The sequence below is a fragment of the Artemia sp. Qi Xiang Cuo genome, chromosome 20, assembly GCF_049724085.1.
Source record: "Artemia sp. Qi Xiang Cuo chromosome 20, ASM4972408v1, whole genome shotgun sequence".
NCBI classification, from domain to species: domain Eukaryota; kingdom Metazoa; phylum Arthropoda; class Branchiopoda; order Anostraca; family Artemiidae; genus Artemia; species Artemia sp. Qi Xiang Cuo.
The window spans coordinates 18,077,924-18,105,837 of NC_142813.1; the positions used below are offsets into that span (position 1 = coordinate 18,077,924).

The window sequence follows — 27,914 nt, forward strand, 5'->3', positions numbered from 1 at the left end:
TCTGTAAGGTCAGCCAGAGTCGACCTAGATCTAAATGGGTACCTTGAGAAATCTGGGGGGAAAAACACTGGAAGTGTTAGATGATTTCCCCCCAACCCCTTATTGCACTCCCGGCAGAAGGCAGTGCATCAGGAGATCGGTACCTGTGCAACCCAGACCAATAGTCAGCATGTGAAAGTTTTTTTTCTTAACTAAATTGTTTTTTTTTCTTAAGGGATAATTTGAATAAGTTCAGTAATATTGTTTGATCGAAAATTTCCAATTTTCGGAAAAGTGGGGATTTATAGCGAAAGCAGAAATTGATAAATTACACATTAAAAGTAAGGACGTCATAGTCCTCAATGCAGCGGTTCTGCTCGAAGCCAATTGGAGCAGAATTTTTTCATGAAGTCCGCCTTTGACCTTAGTTCCGCCTGTACCGCCAGAGGCATCGAGGGAAAGCCTCTAATCGTCCCGTTAGTTTGCTGCAGCTACCACATCCTCCTACTCGGGTTGGATTAAAGCAATAAGGCTGGATAAGTTATTCTGGTAGTTGTGCCGTAGTGTATTCCGGGGCTTTTCCCTACGACGGCTGCCCAAGTAGAGGAGGGGGTGCTACTCCCGTACGAACACCATATATGGGCATAGAATACTGTACGAACACCAAATATGGGCATAGAGTCATTAGGGAGAGCACGTGGTTAATGGTGTCAATGACCTCTTTTTCCAAGGTCGATTTATTTGATGTTTCTATGTGTAATAACTCGGGGGACGAAGGTTGCACATGCGCATTGAATTCTAACGGGAATAATGTTATTGATCTGGGACTCGAGGGGGAAGTGAATTTCCGAGAACTTGATTGCGTAATCGATCGCGAGTGTCATGGTGTCCAGAAATAGTATTTGTTGTTGTTTTGGTCATGTACATGCTCGTGACAGTACAAAATTCGGTTATCAAAAGAACGTATCTCCTATCAGTACACCAAATAAGGGCATAGCCTCCCTAGGGAGAAAGATTACGTAATGGGGTCAATGACCTCTTTTTCCAAGGTCGAGTTATTTGTTGTTTCTATGTGTAATAGCTCCGGGACGAAGGTTGCACATGCGCATTGAATTCTAACGGGAGCAATGTTATTGATCTAGGACTCGAGGGGGAAGTGAAGTTCCGAGAACTTGATTGCGTAATCGAAGGGGAAGTGGATTTCCGAGAAATAGATTTACATAATCGCTAGGGGAAATTATTGATTCACGAAGGGGAGAATTATGAAACATTAAGGCTTCTTTAATCTTAGGTCTGAGGAAGGGGGAATTAAGAAACAAACATGGCTTCATTGTTGTTTGGTTAGCTTAACCTGAGAAATAGCACCTGTGAACTTGATTTACATAATCGCTAGGGGAAATTATTGATTCACGAAGGGGAGAATTAAGAAACATTAAGGCTTCTTTAATCTTAGGTCTGAGGAAGGGGGAATTAAGAAACAAACATGGCTTCATTGTTGTTTGGTTAGCTTAACCTTATAAATAGCACCTGTGAACTTGATTTACATAATCGCTAGGTGATATTATTGATTCACGAAGGTGAGAATTAAGAAACATTAAGGCTTATTTAATCTTAGGTCTGAGGGATAAACATTCTTTAGGACAGAGAGAAAAATTAATATTCTATTTTTAAATAGGGCTTCATTGATCTTTAGTGTCAGGAATCATAATTGACATCACATGATATCTTGGAATTATGCGGGAGTCTAAAGAGATAGAAATTCTATTTTTAAATACGGCTTCACGGAGCTTTAAGTCGGAGAGATAAATTGATATTCTAACGAAACCCTAATAGTTTAGCTAGGAAAATTTATGAGATGAAGAGATTAACGTAGGAAAGGGTTTCCTAGAAATTTGAAATGCGTTAGCGCAGAGATGTCAAACAAAAGGAACACGCTGAAATTACGTTTAGGGATTATTTGGGCGAAACTGTTTTATCCATTTTATGGGATTATTTTGGCAAAACAGTTTGAGCCATTTGAAAGAAGATTTTAGGAAAGGTTTTAGAAGAGAATTTGAGGGTGAAACTCTGTGGTCGTTATAATACACAAGTTCCATTTGAACAGCGTTGTGAGGTCCTCTACCCCAACCCCAAAGGGTTCCGATCCCCCACCCCCCCAGGCAGCCCCCCGGTACGCAAAGGTCCCCCAAGCTCCCAAAGAGCCCCAGCCCCCCAAACGCCCTTCTCAGACCCTCAAAGGCCCTCCTCTGGTCCTCAAAGGGCCCCCCGGACCTCCAAAGGGCCCCCCAGACCACAGAGGCCCTCCCCCCGGTCCTCAATGGTCCCCCGGGCTCCCAAAGAGCCACCGGCGCCCCCAAAGGCCCACCCAGACCCCCAAAGGCCATCCCTGGGCCCCCCAAAGGACCATCGAGCTCCCAAAGGACCAACGGGGTCCCAAAGGCCCTACACCGGCCCCAAAGGTCTCCCAAGGTCCCATAGCGCCCCAGCCCCAAACCGCCCACCCCAGACCCACAAAGGACATCCTCGGGCCCCCCCCCCCTAACGGCCTATCGAGCTCCCAAAGGACCAACGGGTCCCAAAGGCCCCCCACCGGTCCCCAAAGGTCCCCCAGGCACCCAAAGGCCCTCCCTGTGCCACAAAGGCCCCCCAAGCTCCCAAAGGGCCACCGGCGCCCCCCCAGGCCCCCCCGGCCCCCCCAGGGCCATCCCCCGGCCCCCCAAAGGCTCATCGAGCTCCCAAAGGACCAACGGACCCCCAAAGGCCCTCCCCCGGCCCCCAAATGTCCCTCCCGACCCCCAAAGGCCCTCCCAGTGCCCCAAAGGCCCCCCGGTCCCCCAATGTCCCGCCGGACCCCCACAGGCCCACCCGGTGCCCCCCCGTGCACCCGTCTTTCGTTGATGTGTGTTGTCTGAAACCTATGATTTGGGATGTGTAGTTTGCTACTTCAGGCTTTTCTGAGCTAAGGTGTCATAGTATTTCCTAGGTGAATTTTGTCTGACACTTATAGGTTGGGATGTGTAGTTTGCTATTTTTGACTTTTCTGAGCTAGGTTTCTTAGTCTTTCGTTGGTGTATGTTGACTGAAACCGATGATTTGGGATATGTAGTTTGCTACTTTTGACTTTTCTGAGCTGGATTTCTTAGCCTTTCTTAGGTGTGTGTTGTCTGAAACCTAGGATTTGGGATGGGTGGATTGGTACTTCTGACTTTTCTGAGCTTGATTTCTTAGCCTTTCATAGATGTTTGTTGTCTGAAACCTATAGTTTGGGATGTCTAGTTTTCTAGTTTTTAACTTTCTGAGATAGGTTTCTTAGCAGTTCATAGGTGATTGTTGTCTGAAACATATGATTTGTGATATGTTATTTTCTATTTACTTCTTTTAATATACGTTTTTATTAGTCTTTCGTTGTTGTGTGGTGTCTGAAAACTATGATTTGGGATGTGTGGGTTGCTATTTTCTGACATTTCTGAGCTGGATTTCTTAGCCATTCGTAGGTGTGTGTTGACTGAAACCTACGATTTGGGATGGTTAATTTTCTATTTGTGACTTTTCTGAGCTGGATTTCTTAGACATTCGTAGGTGTGTGTTGACTGAAGCCTATGATTTGGGAGGTGTAGTTTGCTTTTTGGAATTTTCAGAGCTAGGATTCTTAGTCACTCATAGGTGCCAGTTGTCTGAAACTTCGAGTTTGGGATGAGTAGTTGTTTATTTCAGACTTTTCTGAGCTAAGGTTTCTTAGTATTTCGTATGTGAATGCTGTCTGAAAACTATAGTTTGGGATATGTAAATTATTATTTCAGGCTTTTCTGAGTGGGATTTCTTAGTCTTTCATAGGCGTGTGGTGTCTGAAACCTATGATTTGGGAATGTGTAATTTGCTATTTTCGACTTTTCTGAGCTAGGTTTCTTAGCCTTTCATAGGTATGTGTTGTCAGAACATTATGATTTGGGATGTGTAGTTTGCTATTTCTGGCTTTTCTGAGCTAAGGTTTTCTAGTATTTCGTAGGTGAATGTTGTCTGAAACCAATAGTTTGGGATGAGTAGTTTGCTATTTTAACTTTTCTGAGCTAGGTTTCATAGTCTTTCGTTGGTGTGTGTTGACTGAAACCTATGATTTGGGATATATAGTTTGCTATTTTTGACTTTTCTGAGCTGGATTTCTTAGTCTTTCATAGGTGTGTGTTGTCTGAAACCTATGATTTGGGATGTGTTGATTGCTACTTTTGACTTTTCTGAGCTGGATTTCTTAGCATTTCATAGGTGTTTGTTGTCTGAAAACTATAGTTTGGGATGACTAGTTTGCTATTTTTGACTTTTCTGAGCTAGGTTTCTTAGCCGTTCATAGGTGAGTGTTGTCTGAAACCTATGGTTTGGGATATGTAATTTGCTATTTTTGACATTTCATAACCGGATTTCTTAGTCTTTCATAGGTGTGTGGTGTCTGAAACCTATGATTTGGGGTGTGTGGGTTGCTATTTTTTGACTTTTCTGAGCAGGATTTCTTAGCCATTCGTTGGTGTGTGTTGACTGAAACCTAAGTTAGGTTAGGTTAGCCCATGTACGCTTCACTTAGGTTAGCTTAGGTTAGGTGAGAGACAGGCAAAAAGTTAGGTGTATGATTAGGTTAGGTTAGGTTAAGTTAGGTTAGGCTAGGTTCGCCTACGTAGGTGCGCGTACGTAGGCTAACCTAGCCTAACCTAACTTAACCTAACCTAATTTAATATAACCTAACCTAACCTAATCATACACCTAACTTTTTGCCTGTCTCTCACCTAACCTAAGCTAACCTAAGTGAAGCGTACATGGGCTAACCTAACCTAACTTAACCTAACCTAACTTAATCTAGTCTAACCTAACCATACTCGCCGTAAAAACCTAACCTAATTTAATCGAACCTAACCTAACCTATTCATACACCTAACTTTTTTCCTGTCTCTCACCAAACCTAAGCTAACCTAAGTGAAGCGTACATGGGCTAACCTAACCTAACTTAACCTAACCTAACTTAATCTAGTCAAACCTAAACATACGCGCCGTAAAAGTTTAGTTTAATTTATAATGAGCGCTCATTATAATTTAAACTAACCTAACATAAAAAGTGAATATCCATAATTCATACTGGTGTGCTGAGACCCAACTATTGAGATAGTGGATTTCCACCATTCAGGATGGTGTACTAAGACCACAATTCTGAGATAGTGAATTTCCACCCTTCAGGCTGGTGGACTGGGACCCCAATACTGAGCTAGTGGATTTCCACCTTTCGGGCTGGTGGACTAAGACCCCAATTTTCCAACTCTTGCATTTCATGACAGAAATTCAAAATGAACTTCGAAAAATCAAGAGAATGTAACTGTGAGAAGGTAAAGCACAACAAGTCACTACTGAAATATTCAAACTCTTGCATTTCACGACAGAAATTCAAAATGAAATTTGAAAAATTAAGACACTGTAACTGTGATATGGTAAGTGTGTTAGTTTTTGTGTGTGTGTAAGTTTTTGCGTGTGTGTGTGTAAGTGTTCGTGTGTGTGAGTAAGTTTTATTGTGTGTGTGTGTAAGTTTTTGTGTGTGTGTGTAAGTTTTTGTGCGTGTGTGTAAGTTTTTGTGTGTGTAAGTTTTTGTGTGAATGTCAGTTTTTGTGTGCTTGTTAGTTTTTGAGTGTGTGTTTTAGTTTTTGTGTGTGTGTGTGTTTTAGTTTTAGTGTGTCTAATCTTTTGTGTGTGTCAGTTTTTACGTGTGTGTGTGTGTGTAAGTTTTCGTGTGAATGTAAGTTTTCATGTGAATGTTTAAGTGTGTGTGTGTGTGTTTGTGTGTGTGTGTGTGTGTGTGTGTGTGTGTGTGTGTGTGTGTTTGTGTGTTTGTTTGTTTGTTTGTTTGTGTGTGTGTATGTTTTTGTGTGTGTGTGTAAGTTTTTATGTGTGTGTGTAAGTTTTTGTGTGTGTGTGTAAGTTTTTGTGTGTTTGTTAGTTTTTGTGTTCATGTTAGTTTTTGCGTGTGGGTGTTAGTTTTTTTGTGTGTGTGTGTAAGTTTTTGTGTGTATAAGATTTTGTGTGTGTGTATCAGTTTTTGTGTGTGTGTTTGTAAGTTTGTTTGTGTGTTGGTTTGTGTGTTTTTGTTTTTTTTGTGTGTGTTTGTGTGTTTGTGTTTTTGTGTTTTTGTGTTTTTTTGTGTGTGTGTTAGTTTTTTTTTTTGTTTTTGGGTTCGTGTGTTAGTATGTGTTCTTGTTTTTGTTTTTTAGTTTTGTGTGTGTGTGTGTGTGTGTGTGTGTGTGTGTTTGTAAGTTTTTGTGCGTGTGTGTTTTTTTGTTTTTTTTTTTATTGTGTAAGTTTTTTTTGTGTGTGTGTGTGTAAGTTTTTGTGTGTTTGCAAGTTTTCGTGTGTGTGTGTGTGTGTGAGTGTTGTGTGTGTGTGTGTGTGTGTGTGTGTAAGTTTTTGTGTGCATGTAAGTTTTTGTGTGCATGTAAGTTTTCATGTGCATGTGTAAGTTTTTTTTTGTGTGTGTGTGTGTGTCAGTTTTTGTGTGTGTGTAAGTTTTTTCGTGTGTGTGTTAGTGTTCTTGTGTGTGTGTGTGTGTTGTGTGTGTGTGTGTATGTGTGTGTATGTGTTTGTGTGTGTGTGTGTGTGTGTGTGTGTGTATGTGTGTGTGTGTGTGTGTGTAAGTTTTTGTGTGGATTTAAGTTTTTGTGTGCAGGTAAGTTTTCGTGTGCATATGTAAGTTTTTGTGTGTGTGTAAGTTTTTGTGTGCGTGTAAGATGTTTATTGTGTGTGTGTAAGTTTTAGTGTATGTGTGTGTGTTGGTTTTATTGTGTGTGTGTGTAAGTTTTTATGTGTATGTGTGTGTTTATTTGGTATTGTGTGTTTTTTAGTTTTAGTGTGTGTGTGTAATATTTTTTTTGTGAGCTTTATTGTTTGTGTTTGTGTAATTTTTTGTGTGAATGTAAGATTTTATGTGAATGTAAGTTTTAGTGTGAATGTGTAAGTTTTTTGTGTGTATGTGTGTGTGTGTGTGTGTGTGTGTGTGATTTAGTTTTCGTGTGTGTGTGTAAGTTTTTGTGTGTGTGTGTAAGTTTTTGTGTGTGTGTAAGTTTTTGAGTGTGTGTAATTTTTTGTGTGAATGTAAGTTTTTGTGTGTATGTAATATTTCGAGTTTTGGGTGTAAGTTTTTGCGTGCGGGTGTAAGTTTTTTTGTGTCTGATATTTTTTTTGTGTAAGTTTTGTCGTGTGTGTGTGTATGTTTTCGTGTGTGTGTGTGTGTGTGTGTGTGTGTGTAATTTTTTGTGTGAAGAAAACTAGCTCAGAAAAGACAAAAATAGAAAACCACTCATCTCAATCATAGGTTTCAGTCAACACACACCTATGAAAGGCTAATAAATCCAGCCCAGAAAAGTCAAAAATAGCAAACCACATAACCCAAATCATAGGTTTCTGAAAGGACACACCTATGAAAGTCTAAGAAATCGAGCTCAGAAAATTCAAAAATAGCAAACTAGTCATCCCAAACTATAGGTTTCAGACAACAAACACCTATGAAAGGCTAAGAAATCCAGCTCAGAAAAGTCAAAAGTAGCAATCCACCCATCCCAAATCATATGTTTCAGACAACACACACCAAAGAAAGACTAAGAAATCAAGCTAAGAAAAGACCGAAATAGTAATTTACATATCCCAAATCAGAGGTTTCAGACAACATTCACCTATGAACTGCTAAGAAACCTAGCTCAGAAAAGTCAAAAATAGCAAACTAGTCATCCCAAACTATAGGTTTCAGACAACAAACACCTATGAAAGGCTAAGAAATACAGCTCAGAAAAGTCAAAAGTAGCAGTCCACCCACCCCACCTCAAATTTTTAAGACAACACACCTCAAACAATGACAAAGGAAACCGACTCAGATCACCAGAAAGAGTAACGTACAGACCCCTACTCTTAATCGTCAGACTGTAATCAACTACTAAATGAAAAGAAACAGTAGGTTACACATGTCTTAAAAATACAACTACTCATCACAAACTCAAAGTATCAGACAACAACCACCTCTGAGGGACTCAGAATCCTAGCTCTGAAAAGTCCAAAAAGAAAACTATATCTCCCAAATCATAATTTTCTGAAAGGACACACCTATGAAAGGCTAAGAAATCTAGCTCAGAAAGGTCAAAAATAGCAAATTAACCATCCCAAATCATAGGTTTCAGTCAACACACACCTACGAATGGCTAAGAAGTCCTGCTCAGAAAAGTCAAAAAATAGCAACCCACACACCCCAAATCATAGGTTTCAGACAACACACACCTATGAAAGACTAAGAAATCCGGTTATGAAAGGTCAAAAATAGCAAATTACATATCCCAAACCATAGGTTTCAGACAACACTCACCTATGAACGGCTAAGAAAGCTAGATCAGAAAAGTCAAAAATAGCAAACTAGTCATCCCAAACTATAGGTTTCAGACAACAAACACCTATGAAAGGCTAAGAAATCCAGCTCAGAAAAGTCAAAATTAGCAAACAACAAATCCCAAATCATAGGTTTCACACAACACACACCAATGAAAGTCTAAGAAAGCAAGCTCAGAAAACTCAAAAATAGCAAACTACAAATCCCAAATCAGAGGTTTCAGTCAACACAAACCAACGAAAAACTAAGAAACCTAGCTCAGAAAAGTCAAAATAGCAAACTACACATCCCAAACTATTGGTTTCAGATAACATTCACCTACGAAATACTAGAAAACCTTTGCACAGAAAAGCCTGAAATAGCAAACTACACATCCCAAATCATAATGTTCTGACAACACATACCTATGAAAGGCTAAGAAACCTAGCTCAGAAAAGTCGAAAATAGCAAATTACACATTCCCAAATCATAGGTTTCAGACACCACACGCCTATGAAAGACTAAGAAATCCAACTCAGAAAAGCCCGAAATAGTAATTTACATATCCCAAACTATAGGTTTCAGACAGCATTCACCTACGAAATACTAAGAAAGCTTAGCTCAGAAAAGTCTGAAATAGCCAACTACTCATCCCAAACTCGAAGTTTCAGACAACAAACACCCATGAGTGACTAAGAATCCTAGCTCTGAAAAGTCCAAAAAGCAAACTACACCTCCCAAATCATAGGCTTCAGTCAACACACACCTACGAATGGCTAAGAAATCCAGCTCAGAAAAGTCAAAATTAGAAAATTAACCATCCCAAATCATAGGTTTCAGTCAACAGACACCTACGAATGGCTAAGAAATCCAGCTCAGAAATGTCAGAAAATAGCAACCAACACATCCTAAATCATATGTTTCAGACACCACACACCTACGAAAGACTAAGAAATCCGGTTATGAAAAGTCGGAAATAGCAAATTACATATACCAAATCCTAGGTTTCAGACAACACTCACCTATGAACGGCTAAGAAAGCTAGCTCAGAAAAGTCAAAAATAGCAAACTAGACATCCCAAACTATAGCTTTCAGACAACAAACACCTATGAATGGCTAAGAAATCTAGCTCAGAAAAGTCAGAAGTAGCAATCCACCAATCCCAAATCCTAGGTTTCAGACAACACACACCTATGAAAGACTAAGAAATCCAGCTCAGAAAAGTCAAAATTAGCAAACTACATATCCCAAATCATCGGTTTCAGTCAACATACACCAAAGAAAGACTAAGAAACCTAGCTCAGAAAAGTCAAAAATAGCAAACTACACATCCCAAACTATTTGTTTCAGACAACATTCACCTAGGAAATACTAGGAAACATTAGCTCAGAAAAGCCTGAAGTAGCAAACTACACATCCCAAATCATAGGTTTCAGACAACACACATCAACGAAAGACGGGTGCACGGTGGGGGGCACAGGGAGGGCCTTTGGGGGCCCGGAGGGACATTTGGGGACCGGTGGGCCTTTGGGGCACTGGGTGGGCCTTTGGGGGTCCGGTGGGACTTTTGGGGGCGGGGGGAGGGCCTTGGGGGGGCCGTTGGGCCGTTGGGAGCTCGATGGGCCTTTGGGGGGCGCGGGGCTGTCCGTTGCGGGTCTGGGTGGGCCTTGGGGGGCGCCGGTGGCCCTTTGGGAGCTTGGGGGGGGCTTTGGGGCACAGGGAGGGCCTTCGGGTGCCTGTGGGGACATTTGGGGACCGGTGGAGGGCCTTTGGGACCCGTTGGTCCTTTGGGAGCTCGATGGGCCGTTGGGGGGGGGGCCCGGGGAGGTCCTTTGAGGGTCGGCGGCGGGCGTTGGGGGGGCTGGGGCTCTATGGGACCTTGGGAGACCTTTGGGGCCGGGGTAGGGCCTTAGGGACCCCGTTGGTCCTTTGGGAGCTCGATGGGCCTTTGGGGAGCCCGGGGATATCCTTGGGGGGTCGGGGGGGGCTTTGGGGGGCACCGGGGGCTCGTGGGGCATCCGTGGGCCCATTGCGGACGTGAGAGCGGGCAGCGGTGATCCGGGGGGGCCGTGGGGGGGTCCGGGGGGCCCGGTGTGGACCAGAGGCGAGCCGGTGAGGGTCTGTGGCGGGCGGGTGGAGGGCGGGGGCTCTTTGGGCGCTTTGGGGACCTTTGAGTACCGGGGGGCTTCCTTCGGGGTTGGGGTGGGGGATCGGAACCCTTTGGGGTTGGGGTAGAGGACCTCACAACACTGTTCAAATGGAACTTGTGTATTATAACGACCACAGAGTTTCACCCTCAAATTCTCTTCTAAAACCTTTCTTAAAATCTTCTTTCAAATGGCTCAAACTGTTTCGCCAAAATAATCCCATAAAATGGATAAAATGGTTTCACCCAAATAATCCCTAAACGTAATTTCAGCGTGTTCCTTTTGTTTGGCATCTCTGCGCTAACGCATTTCAAATTTCTAGGAAACCCTTTCCTACGTTAATCTCTTCATCTCATAAATTTTCCTAGCTAAACTATTAGGGTTTCGTTAGAATATCAATTTATATCTCAGACTTAAAGCTCAGTGAAGCCGTATTTAAAAATAGAATTTCTATCTCTTTAGACTCCCGCATAATTCCAAGATAACATGTGATGTCAATTATGATTCCTGACACTAAAGATCAATGAAGCCCTATTTAAAAATAAAATATTAATTTTTCTCTCTGTCCTAAAGAATGTTTATCCCTCAGATCTAAGATTAAAGAAGCCTTAATGTTTCTTAATTCTCCCCTTCGTGAATCAATAATTTCCCCTAGCGATTATGTAAATCAAGTTCACAGGTGCTATTTCTCAGGTTAAGCTAACCAAACAACAATGAAGCCATGTTTGTTTCTTAATTCCCCCTTCCTCAGACCTAAGATTAAAGAAGCCTTAATGTTTCTTAATTCTCCCCTTCGTGAATCAATAATGTCCCCTAGCGATTATCTAACTCAAGTTCACAGTTTCTGTTTCTCAGGTGAAAATAAACAACCAACCCGGAAGCCATGTTTGTTTCTTAATTCCCCCCGTCTTCAGACCTAAGATTAAAGAAGCCTTAATGTTTCTTATTTCCCCCCTTCGTGAATCAATAATTTACCCTAGCGATTATGCAATCAATTTCTCGGAAATTCACTTCCCCCTCGAGTACGCAATCAATTTCTCGGAAATTCACTTCCCCCTCGAGTCCTAGATCAATAACATTGTTCCCGTTAGAATTCAATGCGCATGTGCAACCTTCGTCCCGGAGCTATTACACATAGAAACAACAAATAACTCGACCTTGGAAAAAGAGGTCATTGACCCCATTACGTAATCTTTCTCCCTAGGGAGGCTATGCCCTTATTTGGTGTACTGATAGGAGATACGTTCTTTTGATAACCGAATTTTGTACTGTCACGAGCATGTACATGACCAAAACAACAACAAATACTATTTCTGGACACCATGACACTCGCGATCGATTACGCAATCAAGTTCTCGGAAATTCACTTCCCCCTCAAGTCCTAGATCAATAACATTGTTCCCGTTAGAATTCAATGCGCATGTGCAACCTTCGTCCCCGAGCTATTACACATAGAAACATCAAATAAATCGACCTTGGAAAAAGAGGTCATTGACCCCATTAACCACGTGCTCTCCCTAATGACTCTATGCCCATATTTGGTGTTCGCACAGTATTCTATGCCCATATATGGTGTTCGTACGGGAGTAACACCCCCTCCTCTACTTGCCCATTTTTCGCCAGTGAAGGACAGCTTTTAGAAGTCAGTAGAATGGCCCCTATTGACCCCATTGCTCACCCCTGCTGCCATCTACAATTTAGTCTAACTCTGTACGAACATCAAATATGGGCATAGAGTCCCTAGGGAGAACACGTGGTTAATCAAAGTGGGTCAATGACCAAAATTTCCCAGGTCGATTTATTAGTTGTTGTTGTTCTTTTGGTCAAGTGCATGCTCGGTGCGAATGTCACGATCCAGAAATAGGAAACAGTATTTGCTGATGTTGTTGTTTTGGCCAAGTGCACGCTCGAGGCGAATGTCAAGATTCAATGACCTCAATTCCCCTTTCTTGAATCAATAATTCCCCTTAGAAACAACAAATTAATTCCCCTTTCTTGACAAATCAATCAACCATGACATCATCTGTCAGACATTAAAAACTTCGCCCTGAAACAATTCTCCAGGAATAGACCCAAAACATTAATGAACTTCGCCCCGGAAACAATTCTACTGGTCGAACTCTAAAGATATTAATAAACTTTGCCATGGAAACAATTCTCTAAGAAACATCTTAGCGATGAAGAGATTAACGCGTGAAATAGTATTCCAGTAGTTTGAAATGTGACAGCGCAGGGATGCCAATAACAAAAGGAACACGCAGAAATTGCGTTTAGGGGTTATTTGGGCGAAACCGTTTTAGACATTTTAGGGAATTATTTCGGCGAAACAGTTAGAAACATTTTAAAAGATGATTTTAGAAGATGTTTTAGAAGAGAATTTGAGGGTGAAACTCTGTGGTCGTTATAATACACAAGCTCTATTTGAAAAGTGTCGTGAGGTCCCTATCCCAGTTCAAAAGGGTTCCGATCCCCCTACCCCAGCCCCGAAAGAAGCCCCGGTCTCCAAGAGGTCCCCGCGATCCCCAAGGATCACCACACCCTCAAGGGCCCTCCAAATCCTCCCAGGCCCTCCCCCGGCCTCCCAACAATCCCCACCCCATTTTGTTAATAATTTTTAAGGCTTTATTATATCTTTTCAGAACAAGTTATTTTCTTAATGTCCATCCTAAACCCATTTTACAAGTTGAAGTTCCCATCCTTTTCACCCACAACTTTACTTTACAGCTTTTTGAATGCCCCAACACCAGGCAATACTTTTCAAAAGGCATTTCAGAACAAGTTCTTTTCATAATGTCCATCCTAAACCCATTTTACAAATTGAAGTACCCATCCTTTTCACGCACAACTTTAATTTACAGCTTTTTGAATGCACCAACACCAAGCAATACTTTTCAAGAGCATTTCAGAACAAGTTCTTTTCTTAATGTCCCTCCTAAACCCATTTTACAAATTGAAGTACACATCCTTTACACCCACAACTTTACTTTACATCTTTTTGAATGTGCCAACACCAAGCAATACTTTTCAAAGGCATTTCAGAACAAGTTCTTTTCTTAGTGACCGTCCTAAACCCATTTTACAAATTGAAGTACCCATCCTTTTCACCCACAACTTTACTTTACAGCTTTTTGAATGCTCCAACACCAGGCAATACTTTTCAAAAGACCATTTCAGAGCAAGTTACTTTCTTAGTGACCGTCCTAAACCCATTTTACAAATTGAAGTACCCATCCTTTTAGCTTAGAGTTTTAGTTTGGTTTAGTTTTAGTTAAAAGTTTAGAGTTTTTAGCTTAGAGTTTTTGTTAGAGTTCTAGTTTAGTTTAGTTTTAGTTAAGAGTTTAGAGTTTTTAGCTTATAGTATTATATTAGAGTTTTATTTTTATTTCTCGTTTATTTTATTTAAAGTTAAGAATTTATAGTTTTAGCTTAGAGTCATAGCTTAGAATTTTACTTAAAGTTATAGTTTGGTTAATTTTTAGTTAAGAGTTTAGAGGTTTAGCTTAGAGTCTTAACTTAGAGTTTTTGTTAGTGTTCTAGTATAGTTTAGTTTTAGTTAAGAGTTTATAGTTTTACCTTAGAGTCATAGCTTAGAGTTTTAGTTAGAGTTGCAGTTTAGTTTAGTTACAGTTAAGAATTTAGAGTTTTAGCTTAGAGTCATACCTTAGAGTTTTACTTAAAGTTTTAGGTGGCTAAGTTTTAGTTAAGAGTTTCGAGTTTTAGCTTAGAGTCTTAACTTAGACTTTTTTTTTGTTAGAGTTCTAGTTTAGTTTAATTTTAGTTGAGTTAGATGTTTTACCTTTGAGTTTCAGTTAGAGCTCTAGTTTAGTTTAATTTTAGTTAAGAGTTTGGTGTTTTACCTTAGAGTCTTAGCTAAGAGTTTTAGTTAGAGTTCTAGTTTAGTTTAGTTTTAGTTAAGAGTTTAGAATTTTAGCTTAGTCTTAGCTTAGAGTTCTAGTTTATTTTAGTTTTAGTTAAGAGTTTAGAGTTTTTAGCTTAGAGTCTTAGCTTAGAGTTTTTGTTGAAGTTCTAGTTTAGTTTAGTTTTAGTTAATAGTTTAGAGTTTTAGCTTAGAGACTTAGCTTAGAGTTATAGTTTAGTTTAGTTTTAGTTAAGAGTTTAGAGTTTTTTAGCTTAGAGTCTTATCTTAGAGTTTTTGTTAGAGTTCTAGTTTAGTTTAGTTTTAGTTAATAGTTTGGTGTTTTAAATTATAGTCATATCTTAGATTTTTAGTTATATTTATAGTTTAATTTATTTTTAGTTAAGAGTTTAGAATTTTATCTTAGAGTCTTAACTTAGAGTTTTTGTTAGATTTCTAGTTTAGTTTAGTTGAGAATTTATAGTTTTTAGCTTAGAGTATTAGCTTGTAGTTTTTGTTGAGGTTCTAGTTTAGTTTAGTTTTAGTTAATAGTTTAGAGTTTTTAGCTTAGAGTCTTAGCTTAGAGTTTTTGTTAGAGTTATAGTTTAGTTTACCTTTGAGTATTAACTTAGAGTTTCAGTTTTATAGAGTTCTAGTTTAGTTTAATTTTATTTAATAGTTTGTTGTTTTACCTTTGATTTTCAGTTAGAGTTCTAGTTTAGTTTAGTTTTAGTTAAGAGTTTTGTGTTTTACCTTAGAGTCTTAGCTTAGAGTTTTAGTTAGAGTTCTAGTTTAGTTTTAGTTAAGAGTTTAGAATTTTAGCTTAGAGTCTTAGCTTAGAGTTTTTGTTAGAGTTCTAGTTTATTTTAGTTTTAGTTAAGAGTTTAGAGTTTGTAGCTTAGAGTCTTATCTTAGAGTTTTTGTTGAAGTACTATTTTAGTTTAGTTTTAGTTAATAGTTTAGTGTTTTAGCTTATAGTCTTAGCTTAAAGTTTTTGTTAGAGTTGAAGTTTAGTTTAGTAATAGTTAAGAGTTTAGAGTTTTAGCTTAGAGTCATAGCTTAGAGTTTTACTTAAAGTTGTAGTTTAGTTAAGTTTTAGTTAAGAGTTTCGAGTTTTAGCTTAGAGACTTAGCTTAGAGTTATAGTTTAGTTTAGTTTTAGTTAATAGTTTAGAGTTTTTTAGCTTAGATTCTTAGCTTATGGTTTTTGTTAAAGTTCTAGTTTAGTTTAGTTATAGTTAAGAATTTAGATTTTTAGCTTAGAGTCATAGCTTAGAGTTTTAGTTATAGCTATAGTTTATTAAAGTTATAGTTAAGAGTTTAGAGTGTTACCTTAGAGTCATAGCTTAGAGTTTTTGTTAGAGTTCTAGTTCAGTATAGTTTAAGTTAAGATTTTAGAGTTTTACCTTAGAGTCTTAGCTTAGAGTTTGTGTTAGAGTTCTAGTTTAGTTTAGTTTTAGTTAAGAGTTTATAGTTTTAGCTTAGAGTCTTAGCTTATAGTTTTTGTTAAAGTTAAAGTTTAGTTTAGTAATAGTTAAGAGTTTATAGTTTTTTATCATAGAGTGTTAGCTTAGAGTTTTTGTTAGAGTTCTAGTTTAGTTTAGTTTTAGTTAATAATTTATAGTTTTACCTTTGACTCTTAGCTTAGAGTTTTTTTTGAAGTTCTAGTTTAGTTTAGTAATATTTAAGAGTTTAGAATTTTAGCTTAGAGTCTTAGCTTAGAATTTTTGTTTAAGTTGAAGTTTAGTTTAGTATTAGTTAAGAGTTTAGAGTTTTAGCTTAGAGTCTTAGCTTAGAGTTTTTGTTAAAGTTGAAGTTTAGTTTAGTTAAGAGTTTAGAGTTTTAGCTTAGAGTCTTAGCTTAGAGTTTTAGTTTAGTTTACTTTTAGTTAAGAGTATAGAGTTTTTTAGCTTAGAGTCTTAGCTTAGAGTTTTTGTTAGAGTTCTAGTTTAGTTTAGTTTTAGTTAAGAGTTTAGAGTTTTTAGCTTAGAGTATTAGATTAGAGTTTTAGTTAGAGTTCTAGTTTAGTTTATTTTTAGTTAAGAGTTTAGAGTTTTACCATAGAGTCTTAGCTTAGAATTCTAGCTAGAGTTGAAGTTTAGTTTAGTTACAGTTAAGAATTTAGAGTTTTAGCTTAGAGTCATACCTTAGAGTTTTACTTAAAGTTTTAGTTTGGCTAAGTTTTAGTTAAGAGTTTCGAGTTTTAGCTTAGAGTCTTAACATAGTTTTTTTGATAGAGTTCTAGCTTAGTTTAATTTTTGTTAAGAGTTTGATGTTTTACCTTTGAGTTTCAGTTAGAGTTCTAGTTTAGTTTAGTTTTAGTTAAGAGTTTAGTGTTTTACCTTAGAGTCTTAGCTAAGAGTTTTAGTTAGAGTTCTAGTTTAGTTTAGTTTTAGTTAAGAGTTTAGAATTTTATCTTAGTCTTAGCTTAGAGTTCTAGTTTATTTTAGTTTTAGTTAAGAGTTTAGAGTTTTTAGCTTAGAGTCTTAGCTTAGAGTTTTTGTTGTAGTTCTAGTTTAGTTTAGTTTTAGTTAATAGTTAAGAGTCTTAGCTTAGTGTCTTAGCTTAGAGTTTTTGTTTAGTTTAGTTTTAGTTAAGAGTTTAGAGTTTCTTAGCTTAGAGTCTTCGATTAGAGTTTTTGTTAGAGTTCTAGTTTAGTTTAGTTTTATTTAAGAGTTTGGTGTTTTACCTTAGAGTCATAACTTAGAGTTTTATTTAGAGTTCTAGTTTAATTTAGTTTTAGTTAAGAGTTTAGAATTTTAGCTTAGAGTCTTAGCTTAGAGTTTTTGCTAGAGTTCTAGTTTATTTTAGTTAAGAGTTTAGAGTTTTTAGCTTAGAGTCTTAGCTTAGAGTTTTTATTGAAGTTCTAGTTTAGTTTAGTTTTAGTTAAAAGTTTAGAGTTTTTAGCTTAGAGTTTTTGTTAGAGTTCTAGTTTAGTTTAGTCTTAACTTAGAGTTTTTTTTTATATAGTTCTAGTTTATTTTAATTTTATTTAATAGTTTTATTTTTTACCTTTGAGTTTAAGTTAGAGTTCTATTTTATTTTATTTTTATTTAAGAGTTTGTTGTTTTAACGTAGAGTCTTAGCTTAGAGTTTTAGTTAGAGTTCTAGTTTAGTTTTAGTTAACAGTTTAGAATTTTAGGCTAGAGTCTTATCTTAGAGTTTTTGTTAGAGTTCTGGTTTATTTTAGTTTTAGTTAAGAGTTTAGAGTTTTTAGCTTAGAGTCTTAGCTTAGAGTTTTTGTTGAAGTTTTAGTTTAGTTTAGTTTTAGTTAATAGTTTTGAGTTTTAGCTTAGAGTCTTAGCTTAGAGTTTTTGTTAGACTTGAAGTTTAGTTTAGTAATAGTTAATAGTTTAGAGTTTTATCTTAGACTCATAGCTTAGAGTTTTACTTAAAGTTCTAGCTTAGTTTAGTTTTTTTAAATAGTTTAATGTTTTCGCTTAGAGTCTTAGACTATAGTTATATTGTAGTTTCGTCATACTTAGATTTTAGAGTTTTTTTTTATATTATAGTATCATACTAGAGTTTTTGTTATAGTTCTCCTTTATATTAGTTTTAATTAAGAATATTTATTATTATATAAGAGAAATATACTAGACTTTTATCTAAAGTTATAGTTTAGTAAAGTTATAGTTAAGAGTTCAGAGTTTCACCTTACAGTCATAGCTTAGAGTTTTAGTTAGAGTTCTAGTTCAGTATAGTTTAAGTTAAGAGTTTAGAGTTTTAGCTTAGAGTCTTAGCTTATAGTGTTTGTTATAGTTCTAGTTTAGTTTAGTTTTAGTTAATAGTTTAGAGTTTTAGCTTAGATTCTTAGCTTAGAGTTTTTGTTAAAGTTGAAGTTTAGTTTAGTAATATTTAAGATTTTAGAGTTTTATCTTAGAGTGTTAGCTTAGAGTTTTTGTTATAGTTGTAGTTTAGTTTAGTTTTAGTTAAGAGTTTAGAGTTTTTAGCTTAGAGTCTTAGCATAGAGTCTTTGTTGAAGTTCTAGTTTAGTTTAGTAATAGTTAAGAGTTTAGAGTTGTAGCTTAGAGTATTAGCTTATAGTTTTCATTAAAGTTTAATTTTAGTTTAGTAATAGTTAAGAGTTTAGAGTTTTAGCTTATAGTCTTAGATTAGAGTTTTTGTTAAGGTTAAAGTTTAGTGTAGTTAGAGTTAATAGTTTAGAGTTTTAGCTTTGAGTCTTAGATTAGAGTTTTAGTTTAGTTTTCTTTTAGTTAATAGTTTAGAGTTTTTTAGTTTTGAGTCTTAGATGAGATTTTTATTTAAACTTCTAGTTTAGTTTAGTTTTAGTTAATAGTGTAGAGTTTTTAGCTTAGAGTCTTAGCTTAGAGTTTTAGTTAGACTTCTAGTTTATTTTTGTTTTAGTTAAGAGTTTAGAGTTGTACCATATAGTCTTAGCTCAGAGTTGTAGTTAGAGTTGAAGTTTAGTTTAGTTACAGTTAAGAATTTAGAGTTTTAGCTTAGAGTCATAGCTTAGAGTTTTACTTAAAGTTGTAGTTTAGTTAGGTTTTAGTTAAGAGTTTCGAGTTTTAGCTTAGAGTCTTACCTTAGAGTTTTTTTAGAGTTCTAGTTTAGTTTAGTTTTAGTTAAGAGTTTAGAGTTTTACCTTAGAGTCTTAGCTTAGAGTTTTAGTTAGAGTTCTAGTTTAGTTTTAATTAAGAGTTTAGAGTTCTTTAGCTTGGAGTCTTAGCTTAGAGTTTTAGTTAAAGTTATAGTTTAGTAAAGTTATAGTTAAGAGTTTAGAGTTTTAGCTTAGAGTCTTAGCTTATAGTTTGTGTTAGAGTTCTAGTTTAGTTTAGTTATAGTTAAGAGTATCGAGTTTTTAGATTAGAGTCTTATATTAGAGTTTATGTTATGGTTATATTTTACTTTACTTATAGTTAATAGTTTATATTTTTATATTATAGTCTTAGCTTATAGTTTGTGTTAGAGTTCTAGTTTAGTTTAGTAATAGTTAAGAATTTAGAGTTTTACCTTAGAGTTTTTGCTAGAGTTCTAGTTTAGTTTAGTCATAGTTAAGAGTTTGGTGTTTTACCTTAGAGACTTAGCTTAGAGTTTTAGTTTAGTTTAGTTTTAGTTAAGAGTTTAGAGTTTTAGCTTAGAGTCTTATCTTAGGGTTTTTGTTAGAGTTCTAGTTTAGTTTAGTTTTAGTTAAGAGTTTAGAGTTTTTAGAATAGTGTCTTAGTTTAGAGTTTTTTGTTGAAGTTCTAGTTTAGTTTAGAGTTTTAGCTTAGACTTAGAGTTTTAATTAGAGTTCTATTTTAGTTTAGTTTTAGTTAAGAGTTTCTAGTTTTAATCTAGAGTATTAGCTTAGATTTTTGTTAGAGTTCTAGTTTAGTTTTAGTTAAGAGTTTAGAGTTTTAGCTTAGAGTCTTAGCTTAGAGTTTTTGTTAAAGTTGAAGTTTATTTTAGTTATAGTTAACAGTTTAGAGTTTTATCTTAGAGTCTTAGCTTAGAGTTTTTGTTAAAGTTTAGTTTTACTTAAGAGTTTAGAGTTTTAGATTAGAGTCATTGCTTAGAGTTTTAGTTTAGTTTAGTTTTAGTTAAGAGTTTAGTGTTTTTAGCTTAGAGTCTTAGTTTAGAGTTTTTGTTGAAGTTCTAGTTTAGTTTTAGTTTAGAGTTTTAGCTTATACTTAGAGTTTTAATTAGAGTTCTAGTTTGGTTTAGTTTTAGTTAAGAGTTTAGAGTTTTTAGCTTAGTTTTATTTAGAGTTCTAGTTTAATTTAGTTTTAGTTAAGAGTTTAGAGTTTTACCATAGAGTCTTAGCTTACAGTTTTACTTAGAGTTAAAGTTTATTTTAGTTACAGTTAAGAATTTAGAGTTTTAACTTTGAGTCATAGCTTAGAGTTTTACTTAAAGTTATAGTTAAAGTTATAGAGTTTTTGTTAAAGTTGAAGTTTAGTTTAGTAATAGTAAAGAGTTTAGAGTTTTAGCTTGGAGTCTTAGCTTAGAGTTTTAGTTAGAGTTCTAGGTTAGTTTAGTTATAGTTAAGAGTTTAGAGTTTTACCTTAAATTCTTAGCTTAGAGTTTTATTTAGAGTTCTAGTTTAGTTTAGTTTTAGTTAAGAGTTTTACCTTAAAGTCTTAGATTAGAGTTTTAGTTAGGGTTGAAGTTTCATTTAGTTTAGTTATAGTTAAGAGTTTATAGTTTTAGCTTAAAGTCTTAGCTTAGAGTTTTAGTTAGAGTTATTGTTTAGTTTAGTTTTAGTTAAGAGTTATAGCTTAGAGGTTTAGCCTAGAATCTTAGCTTAGAGATTTAGTTAGAGTTGAAGTTTAGTCTAAACTAGCATAACCACAAAATTACACAATATAGCATAGAAATACCAAAACCATAGGTTAGATTAGGTTAGAGCTTAGGTTTCTCCACGTTTAAGTTAGGTTAGATTAGATTAGCTTATCATGCGCGCAGCTGATAAGCGAATCTAATCTAAATGGTACAAAATAGACAGGGAGGGATTTTCCGGCAAGTATGGTTAGGTTAGGCTAGGCTTGGGGTGATTTTCCGGCGAGTATGGTTAGGTTAGATTAGATTAAGTTAGGCTAGATTAGATTAGGTCAAGTCAGGTTAGGTAAGTTAGGTTAGGTTAGCTAAGTTAGGTTAGGTTAGCTAGTAAACATCTCTCCGTGTTTAAGTTAGGTTACGATAGGTTAGGTTAGATTAAGTTAAGCTAGGTTAGGTTAAGTTAGGTTAGGTTAGGTTAGCCTATGTGCGCGCGCGTACGTAGGCTAACCTAACTTAATTTAACCTAGCATAACTTAATCTAGCCTAACCTAACCTAACTTAAACATGGAGAGATGTTTAATAACCAACCTAACCTAACTTAGCTAACCTAACCTAACTTACCTAACCTGACTTAACCTAATCTAGCCTAACTTAATCTAGTCTAACCTAACCTAACCATACTCGCCGGAAAATCACCCCAAGCCTAACCTAACCTAACCATACTCGCCGGAAAATCCCCCCATGTCGACTTTGTACTAGTTAGATTAGGTTAGCTTATCATGAGCGCGCATGATAAGCTAACCTAATCTAACCTAACTTAAACGTAGAGAAACCTAAGCTCTAACCTAATCTAACCTATGGTTTTGGTATTTCTATGCAATATTGTGTAATTTTGTGGTTATGCTAGTTTAGACTAAACTTCAACTCTAACTAAATCTCTAAGCTAAGATTCTAGGCTAAACCTCTAAGCTATAACTCTTAACTAAAACTAAACTAAACAATAACTCTAACTAAAACTCTAATCTAAGACTATTATATAAAAATCTAAACTCGTAACTATAACTAAACTAAACTAAACTTCAACCCAAACTGAAACTCTAATCTAAGACTTTAATTTAAAACTAAAAGATATTAAATAAAACTAAACTAAACTAGAACTCTAAATAAAAATCAAGCTAAGACTTTAAGGTAAAACTCTAAACTCTTAACTATAACTAAAATAAGCTATAGAACTCTAACTAAAACTCTAAGCTAAGACTCTAAGCTAAAACTCTAAACTCTTAACTATTAATAAACTAAACTTCAACTTTAACAAAAACTCTAAGCTAAGACTCTAAGTTAAAACACTAAACTCTTAACTAAAAGTAAACTAAACAAGAACTCGAACTGAAACTCAAAGGTAAAACAACAAATTCTTAACTAAAACTAAACTAAACTAGAACTCTAACAAAAACTCTAAGCTAAGACTCTAAGGTAAAACTCTAAACTATTCACTAAAACTAAACTAAACTAGAACTCTAACAAAAACTCTAAGCTAAGACTCAGCTAAAACTCTAAACTATTAACTAAAACTTAACCCAACTATAACTTTAAGTCAGACTCTAAGCTATGACGCAAAGCTAAAACTCTAAATTCTTAACTGTAACTAAACTAAACTTTAAATATAAATAAAACTCTAAGCTAATAATCTATGGTAAAACTCTAAAATCTTAACTAAAACTAAATTAAACTAGAACTCTAAATAAAACTAAGATAAGACTCTAAGCTAAAAACTCTAAACTCTTAACTAAAACTAAACTAAACTAGAACTCTAATTAAAACTCTAAGTCTAAGCTAAAACTCTAAACTAAAACTAAACTAAACTAGAACTTCAACAAAAACTCTAAACTAAGACTCTAAGCTAAAATTACTAAACTCTTAACTAAAACTAAACTAAACTAAAACTCTAAGCTATGACTCTAATCTAAAACTATAAACTCTTAAGTAAAACTAAACTTTAACAAAAACTCTAAGCTATTACTATAAGCTAAAAATCTTAACTCTTAACTATAACTAAACATAATCTCTAGCTAAAACTTTAAGCCAAGACTCTAAGGTAAAACTCTAAACTCTAAACTCTTAACTAAAAATAAAGTAAATTAGAGATATAAACAAGACTCTAAGCTAACAATCTAAGCTAAAACTCTAAACTCTTAACTAAAAATAAAGTAAACTAGAACTCTAATTAAAACTCTAATTCTAAGCTAAAACTCTAAACTAAACTAGAACTTCAACAAAAAACTCTAAACTAAGACACTAATCTAAAAACTCTAAACTATTAACTAAAACTAAACTAAACTAGAACTCTAACAAAAACTCTAAGATAAGACTCTAAGCTAAAACTCTTTACTAAAACTAAACTAAAACTCTAAGCTAAGTCTCTAAGGTAAAACACCAAACTCTTAACTATAAATAAACTAAACTAGAACTCTAACAAAAACTCTAAGCTAAGAATCTAAGCTGAAACTCTAAACTCTTAACTATTACTAAACTAAACTAGAACTCTAACAGAAACTCTAAGCTAAGACTCTATGCTAAAAACTCGAGACTCTTAACTATAACTAAACTAAACTAGAACTCTAACACAAACTATAAGCTAACATTCTAAGCTAAAACTCTAAACTCTTAACTAAAACTAAACTGAACTAGAACTCTAACTAAAACTCTAAGCCATGACCCTAAGGTATAACTCCAGACTTTTAACTATAATATAACTGAATTAAAAATGTAACTAAAACTCTAAGCTTTGACTAAAAGCTAAAACCCTAAATTTTCAACTGTAACCATACTAAACTTGGATTCTAACTAAAAATCTAAGTTAAGTTTCTAAGGTAAAACTCTAAATTAAAACTAAACTAGAACTCTAACAAAAAATCTAAGCTGATACTCTAATATAAAAGTCAAAACTCTTAACTAAAACTTAACTAAACTACAACTTTAAGTAAAACTCTAAGCTATGACTCTAAGCTAAAAATCTAAATTAATAACTGTAACTAAACTAAACTTCAACTCTAACTAAAACTCTAAGCTAAGACTCTATGGTAAAACTCTAAACTCTTAACTAAAACTAAACTAAACTAGAACTATAACTAAAACTCTATGCTAAGACTCTAAGCTAAAAACTCTAAACTCTTAACTAAAACTAAACTAAACTAGAACTCTAACAAAAACTCTAAGCTAAGACTCTAAGCTAAAAAACTCTAAACTATTAACTAAAAGTAAAATAAACTAAAAATCTAATCTAAGACTCTCATCTAAAACTCTAAACTATTAACTATTACTAAACTAAACTTCAACCTTAACAAGAACTCTAAGCTAAGACTCTAAGCTAAAACTCTAAACTCTTAAATATTACTAAACTACTCTTCAACTTTAACAAAAACTCTAAGCTAAGACTCTAAGCTAAAACTCTAAACTCTTAACTATTACTAAACTAAACTAGAACTTCAACAAAAACTCTATGCTAAGACTCTAAGCTAAAAACTCTAAACTCTTAACTAAAACTAAACTAAACTAGAACTCTAACAAAAACTCTAAGCTAAGACTCTAAGTTAAAACTCTTAACTATAACTAAACTTCAACTCTAACTAAAAATTCTAAGCTAAGACTCTAAGCTAAAACTCCAAACTCTTAACTATAACTAAACTAAACTATAACTCTAACAAAAACTATAAGCTAAAACTCTAAGCTAAAACTCTAAACTCTTAACTAAAACTAAACTGAACTATAACTCTAACAAAAACTCTAAGCTATGACTCTAAGTTAAAACTCTAAATTCCTAACTATAACTTTACTAAACTATAACTTTAACTAAAACTCTAAGCTATGACTCTAAGCTAAAACTCTAAATTCTTAACTATAACTAAACTAAAATATAACTCTAAGCTAAGTCTCTAAGCTAAAACTCGAAGCTCTTAACTAAAACTTAACTAAACTACAAATTTAAGTAAAACTCTAAGCTATGACTCTAAGCTAAAACGCTAAACTCTTAACTATTACTAAACTAAACTTCAAGTCTAACAAAAACTCTAAGCTAAGACTCTAAGCTAAAACTCTAAACTATTAACTAAAACTAAACTAAACTAGAACTTCAACAAAAACTCTAAGCTTAGACTCTAAGTTAAAAACTCTAAACTCTTAACTAAAAATAAACTAGAACTCTAACAAAAACTCTAAGCTAAGACTCTAAGCTAAAATTCTAAACTATTAACTAAAACTAAACTAGAACTCTAACTCAAACTCTAAGCTAAGACTCTAAGGTAAAACACCAAACTCTTAACTAAACTAAACTAGAAATCTAACTGAAACTCAAAGGTAAAACATCAAACTCTTAACTAAAACTAAACTAAACTAGAAGTCAATAGATAAAACTCTAATTTAATGCTGAACTAAACTAGAACTCTAACAAAAACTCTAAGCTAAGACTCTAAGCTAAAAACTCCAAATTTTTAACTAAAATTAAATTAAACTAGAGCTTCAACAAAAACTCTAAGCTAAGACTCTAAGCTAAAAACTCTAAACTCTTAGCTAAAACTAAACTAGAGCTCTAACAAAAACTCTAAGCTAAGACTCTAAGCTAAAATTCTAAACTCTTAATTATAACTAAACTAAACTAGAACTCTAACTAAACTCTAAGCTATGACTCTAATTTAAAAAACCAAACTCTTAACTAAAACTAAACTAAACTAGAACTCTAACAAAAACTCTAAGCTAAGACTAAGATAAAAAACTCTAAACTCTTAACTAAAACTAAACTAAACTATAACTCTAAGCTATGTCTCTAAGCTTAAACTCTAAACTATTAACTAAAACTAAGCTAAACTAGAACTTCAACAAAAACTATAAGCTAAGACTCTAAGCTAAAAACTCTAAACTTTTAACTAAAACTAAAATAAACTAGAACTCTAACAAAAACTCTAAGGTAAGAGTCTAAGCTAAAATTCTAAACTCTTAACTAAACCTAAATTAACCTAGAACTCTAACTAAAACTCTAAGCTAAGACTCTAAGGTAAAACACCAAACTTTTAACTAAAACTAAACTAAACTATAACTAATTGAAACTCAAATGTAAAACATTAAACACTGAAATAAAATTTAACTAAAATAGAACTCTACCAAAAAAAAGTCTAAGTTAATACTCTAAGATAAAAATCGAAACTCTAAACTAAAACTTAGCAATAATAAAACTTTAATTAAGACTCTAAGGTATGACTCTAAGATAAAACTAGAAAGTCTCAAGTGTAACTAAACTAAACTTTAACTCTAACTAAAACTCTAAGTAAAGACTCTAAGGTAAAACTCTAAACTCTTAACTAAAACTAAACTATAACTCTAACAAAAACTCTAAGCTAAGACTCTTAAGCTAAAACTCAAAACTCTTAACTAAAACTTAACCAAACTATAACTTTAAGTAAAATTCTAATCTATGACTCTAAGCTAAAACTCTAAATTCTTAACTGTAACTAAACTAAACTAGAACTCTAAATAAAACTCTAAGCTAAGACTAAGCTAAAAACTCTTAACTCTTAACTAAAACTAAACTAAACTAGAACTCTAACAAAAACTCTAAGCTAAGACTCTAAGCTAAAAATTCTAAACTTTGAACTAAAACTAAACCAAACTAAAACTCTAAGCTAAAAGGATGGGTACTTCAATTTGTAAAATGGGTTTAGGACGGTCACTAAGAAAGGAACTTGCTCTGAAATGCATTTGAAAAGTATTGCCTGGTGTTGGAGCATACAAAAAGCTGTAAAGTAAAGTTTTGGGTGAAAAGGATGGGTACTTCAATTTTTAAAATGGGTTTAGGACGGTCACTAAGAAAAGAACTTGGTCTGAAATGCCTTTGAAAAGTAGTGATTTGTCTTGTAGCATTCAAATAGCTATAGAGTAAAGGTGTGGGTGTAAAGGATGTGTACTTCAATTTGTAAAATGGGTTTAGGAGGGACATTAAGAAAAGAACTTGTTCTGAAATGATCTTGAAAAGTATTGCGTGGTGTTGGCGCATTCAAAAAGCTGTAAATTAAAGTTGTGTGTGAAAAGGATGGGAACTTCAACTTGTAAAATGGGTTTAGGATGGACATTATGAAAAGAACTTGTTCTGAAATGCCTTTTGAAAAGTATTGCCTGGTGTTGGGGCATTCAAAAAGCTGTAAAGTAAAGTTGTGGGTGAAAAGGATGGGAACTTCAACTTGTAAAATGGGTTTAGGATGGACATTAAGAAAATAACTTGTTCTGAAAAGATATAATAAAGCCTTAAAAAAGTATTAACAAAATGGGGAGGGGACTCTTTGGGGGTCCGGGGAGGGTCTTTGGGGGTCTGGGGGGCCCTTGCGGGCCGGGTGGTCCTTTGGGAGCCCGGGGGACCTTTGGGGACCGGGGGCTTCCTTCGGGGGTCTGGGGGGCCATTGGGAGCCGGGTGGTTCTTGGGGAGCCCGGGGGACCTTTGGGGACCGGGGGCTTCCTTCGGGGATGGGGTAGAGGGATCGGAGCCCTTTGGGGCGGGGGTAGAGGAATCGGAGCCCTTTGGGGTTGGGGTAGGGACTTCACGATACTGTTCAAATGGAGCTTGGGTATTATCATGACCGCAGAGTTTCACCCTCAAATTATTTTCTAAAACCTCTTCTAAAATCATCGTTTAAAATGTCTCTAACTATTTCGCCGAAGTAAGTTCCTAAAATGTATAAAACGCTTTCGCCTAAATAACCCCTTTGCGTAATTTATGCGTGTTCCTTTTGTTTTTGGCATCCCTGCGCTGTCACATTTCAAATTACTGGGAAACCCTTTCACGCGTTAATCTCTTCATCGCTAAGATGTTTCTTGGAGAATTGTTTCCATGGCGAAGTTTATTAATATCTTTGGAGTTCGACCAGTAGAATTGTTTCCGGGGCGAAATTTATTAATTATTTGGGTCTATTCCTGGAGAATTGTTTCTGGGCGAAGTTTTTAATGTCTGACATATAATGTCATGATTGATTGATTTGTCAAGAAAGGGGAATTATTTTGTTGTTACTAAGGGAATTATTGATTCAAGAAAAGGGAATTGAGGTTATTGAATCTTGACATTCGCCTCGAGCGTGCACTTGGCCAAAACATCAACATCAACAAATACTGTTTCCTATTTCTGGATCATAACATTCGCACCGAGCGTGCACTTGGCCAAAACAACAACAACAACAAATAAATCGACCTGGGAAATTTAGGGCATTGACCCACTTTGATTAACCACGTGTTCTCCCTAGGGACTCTATGCCCATATTTGATGTTCGTACAGAGTTAGACTAAATTGTAGATGGCAGCA

At 35.1% G+C, this 27,914-nt stretch overlaps 1 protein-coding gene across 2 annotated transcripts in view; it reads left to right on the forward strand.

The window, feature by feature from the left end:
• LOC148939955 (diacylglycerol lipase-beta-like) overlaps positions 1 to 27,914 on the forward strand; it is a 129,924-nt gene that overhangs the window by 40,885 nt on the left and 61,125 nt on the right. The gene's annotated exons all lie outside the window — the stretch shown is intronic.